This window comes from Callorhinus ursinus, unplaced genomic scaffold (genome assembly GCF_003265705.2).
Source record: "Callorhinus ursinus isolate GAN/ISIS: 27379988/994484 unplaced genomic scaffold, GSC_fseal_2.0 scaffold11, whole genome shotgun sequence".
Classification (NCBI taxonomy): domain Eukaryota; kingdom Metazoa; phylum Chordata; class Mammalia; order Carnivora; family Otariidae; genus Callorhinus; species Callorhinus ursinus.
In genome coordinates this window covers 55,982,685-55,987,468 of record NW_027397073.1, presented here as the reverse complement: position 1 = coordinate 55,987,468, position 4,784 = coordinate 55,982,685, and positions in this window count along the sequence as shown.

The window sequence follows — 4,784 nt, the reverse complement described above, 5'->3', positions numbered from 1 at the left end:
ACATTTAAAGAAGAATTAATACCTATTCTTCTGAAACTGTTCCAAAAACATAGAAATGGAAGGAAAAATTCCAAAACTCCAAATGGTTTTATGAGGCCACCATTACCTTGATCCCAAAACCTGACAAAGACCCCATCAAAAAGGAGAATTACAAACCGATATCCTTGATGAACATAGATGCAAAAATTCTCACCAAGGTACTAGCCAATAGGATCCAACAGTACATTAAAAGGATTATTCACCACGACCAAGTGGGATTTATCCCTGGGCTGCAAGATTGGCTCAACATCCACAAATCAATCAGTGTGATACAATACATTAACAAAAGAAAGAACAAGAATCATATGATCCTCTCAATAGATGCAGAAAAAGCATTTGACAAAGTACAGCATCCTTTCTTGATCAAAACTCTTCAGAGTATAGGGATAGGGGGTACATACCTCAATATCATAAGCGCCATCTATGAAAAACCTACAGCGAATATCATTCTCAATGGGGAAAAACTGAGAGCTTTCCCCCTAAGGTCAGGAACGCAGCAGGGATGTCCATTATCACCACTGCTATTCAACATAGTATTAGAAGTCCTAGCCACAGCAATCAGACAACAAAAAGAAATCAAAGGCATCCAAATCGGCAAAGAAGAAGTCAAACTCTCACTCTTTGCAGATGATATGATACTTTATGTGGAAAACCAAAAGACTCCACCCCAAAACTGCTAGAACTCATACAGGAATTCAGTCAAGTGGCAGGCAGGATATAAAATCAATGCACAGAAATCAGTGGCATTCCTATACACCAACAACAAGACAGAAGAGAGAGAAATTAAGGAGTGAATCCCATTTAGAATTGCACCCAAAACCATAAGATACCTAGGAATAAATCTAACCAAAGAGGCAAAGAATCTGTACTCAGAAAACTATAAAATACTCATGAAAGAAATTGAGGAAGACACAAAGAAATGGAAAAACGTTCCAGGCTCATGGATTGGAAGAACAAATATTGTGAAGATGTCAATGCTGCCTAGAGCAATCTACACATTCAATGCAATCCCCATCAAAATACCATCCCCTTTTTTCAAAGAAATGGAACAAATAATCCTAAAATTTGTATGGAACCAGAAAAGACCCAAATAGCCAGAGGAATTTTGAAAAAGAAAAGCAAAGCTGGCAGCATCACAATTCCAGACTTCCAGCTCTATTACAAAGCTGTCATCATCAAGACAGTATGGTACTGGCTCAAAAACAGACACATTGATCAATGGAACAGAATCGAGAGCCCAGAAATGGACCCTCAACTCTATGGTCAACTCATCTTTGACAAAGCAGGAAAGAATGTCCAGTGAAAAAAAGACAGTCTGTTCAACAAATGGTGTTGGGAAAATTGGACAGCCACATGCAGGAGAATCAAACTGGACCATTTCCTTACACCACACACAAAAATAGACTCCAAATGGTTGAAAGACCTAAATGTGAGACAGGAGTCCATCGAATTTCTAAAGGAGAACACGGGCAGTAATCTCTTCGACCTCAGCCACAGCAACTTCTTCCTAGACACATCGCCAAAGGCAAGGGAAGCAAGGGCAAAAATGAACTATTGGGATTTCATCAAGATAAAAAGCTTTTGCACAGCAAAAGAAACAATCCACAAAACCAAAAGACAACTGACAGACTGGGAGAAGATATTTGCAAATGACATATCAGATAAAGGGCTAGCATCCAACATCTATAAAGAACTTATCAAACTCAACACCCAAAGAACAAATGATCCAATCAAGAAATGGACAGAAGACATGAACAGACATTTTTCCAAGGAAGACATCCAAATGGCCAACAGACAGATGAAAAAGTGCTCAACATCGCTCAGCATCAGGGAAATCCAAATCAAAACCTCAATGAGATACCACCTCACAGCAGTCAGAATGGCTAAAATTAACAAGTCAGGGAACGACAGATGTTGGCGGGGATGCGGAGAAAGGGGAACCCTCCTACACTGTTGGTGGGAATGCAAGCTGGTGCAACCCCTCTGGAAAACAGTATGGAGGTTCCTCAAACAGTTGAAAATAGAGCTACCATACGATCTTGCAATTGCACTACTGGGTATTTACCCCAAAGATACAAATGTAGGGATTCGAAGGGGTACGTGCACCCCGATGTTTATAGCAGCAATGTCTACAATAGCCAAACTGGAAAGAGCCAAGATGCCCATTGACAGATGAATGGATAAAGACAAGTGGTATATATATACAATGGAATATTATGCAGCCATCAAAAGGAATGAGATCTTGCCATTTGCAACGACATGGATGGAACTGGAAGGGTGTTATGCTGAGCGAAATAAGTCAATCAGAGAAAGACATGTATCCTATGACCTCACTGATATGAGGAATTCTTAATCTCAGGAAACAAATTGAGGGTTGCTGGAGTGGGCATGGGGTGGGAGGGATGGGGAGGCTGGGTGATAGACATTGGGGAGGGTATGTGCTAGGGTGAGCACTGTGAATTGTTGAGGACTGTTGAATCACAGATCTGTACCTCTGAAATAAATAATGCAATATATGTTAAGAAAATAGAAGAAGATAGCAGGAGGGGAAGAATGAAGGGGGGAAATCAGAGGGGGAGACGAACCATGAGAGACAATGGACTCTGAAAAACAAACTGAGGGTTATAGAGGGGAGGGGGGTGGGGGGATGGGTTAGCCTGGTGATGGGTATTAAAGAGGGCACGTTCTGCATGGAGCACTTGGTGTTAAACACAAACAATGAATCATGGAACACTACATCAAAAACTAATGATGTAATGTATGGTGATTAACATAACAATAAAAAATTTTAAAAAATCCTTTAATGATATCCTATTGCTTTAGAAATAAAATCCACTCTCTATCGTGGCTCTAGGGCTGAGCACCAGCTGGTTCCAACGTTTCTCCCAGCCTCTCCTCCTTCCCTCTCCTCTCCGTGACAGCCTGGGAAGAGCCTCTCTGTTCATCTTCCACCTCTGCCTGTGGCATCCTCAACCCTGGGTCTGTGCTTGTCACCTCCCCCAGAAGACTCCCCCCTCCTCCCCCAAGGGGGCCTCCCTGATTACTCACTTTCTTATCACTCAGCGTGTGTTACAACCTGCAATTACTGGGTTTATTCATTTGTTTGTGTGTCTTTCCCCATTAGAATGGTTATCCACTCAAATTGTTATTCATTCAGGCAATATTTCCTGAGCCTACCAGGTGCCTAGAACAGCACGTGATTTTAGGGCTTATCAGGGAAGAAAACACAAAGATTCCCACCCTTGGGAACCTGACATGAGAGAGGGGAGAGCACAGTAAATAAATGAAGCACTTAGTATGGTCAATGGTGATATTTGCAAACTGGAATGGGGGGAAGGCCTAGCAGGGGGTGGGGCCGGGAAGGTGTGCAGGGCTGCTATTGGAGCAGATTTTGTCCTGCTTCCGGTCCAGCTCGCAGCGCAGTGTGGTTGTTCAAGTGTGGGAGACCAAGCGTGAGGGAGGGAAGAGAAATAGCAGACACCCAACTCAGGAGTCTTTCCAAATTTCCACCACACCTATAATCATGGTCATGTCCTACAGAATTTGCTGGAAGGGAAAAAGTTGAGAAGCACCGCCTTAAACATCATTGTTTTTAAGCTTTCTTTGCACCTTCATGAAATACAATGATTTGGGAGCTGTTCCTCTGCTATATAGTTCAGGATTTTCATGATCCTATGATGGAATTGATGGCAGAGCTCACCAGACAGCATGATATCAAATAGTGATGTCAAACCTAAGATGCATCTTGACCTAAGACACTTTAAAATGAGAAAATGTTGATCTTTTCATCAAGGAAGTATTTTAATTATATCTTTAGAGGAGATGAGTGGAGAAACCATGATTTTAATTTGGATTTTAGCCTTGTAATTCAATGCACCAGAAACTTGTTGCCTGAAGGCAGTAAACAGTTATTACAGGAGAAAGTGCAGAAGGAAGGACAGACAGCCTTGGTGCTTTTCAGGACATCTCCTAGAGTGCTAATAATAGGTGTTTGAGGTTCCAAGGTGCCACCAACCAGCAACACTATGCAGGAACCCCGCCACTACAACATAAATCGAAGTTTTCCAGTGGAAGGGAGTTTTAGATACTAAACCACAAAGAGGAACTTGAGCAGGGAGCGGTGCTTATTACAGAAAAAATCCCAGTGTGTTTGCATTTAATGTGTCCCTTTTGCATTTAAAACCAGGGTGATCATCTCCAGAAATGTGCGTGATAAGTAAGCCAATAACTGACTCTCCCTTCCTATCAAATGCCACCCGAACAATGAAGTGATTGATTTGCTCCTGGAGTAACGTGTCTTGTCTGCCTGGACAGGAAGCAGACAGACCACAAAATGTATCCTTCACATGGCAGTATTGAAAAAATCCAGTGTTTATTGCTCAGGGCCAAAAACTGTTATAATAAGCTCTAAGAGAATGCTCACATAGTTTGCGTGTCCTGCAATTTGGTTGTATTGAATATTGCTTTTACTATGCCATTAGTATTGGTCTTGAAGTCTTTCGTTGTAATGGAATTCAGCTTGTGCTTCCTTTGGATTTTTTAATTATTCAAGGCTAAATGGAGAAGGCTATTAATTATTCAATTAATCCCTCTCTCCGGTAAAATGCTCTTTGGATGCTTTTTATGTATTTTGCTACGTAGTTAGACATAATTAGCCAAATAAATAATAACTATGTTTTTTTAGGAACCATTCATGCATAAACTTGGTTTCAAGAATGGATTTCTAAATATAATATTATTCTTCG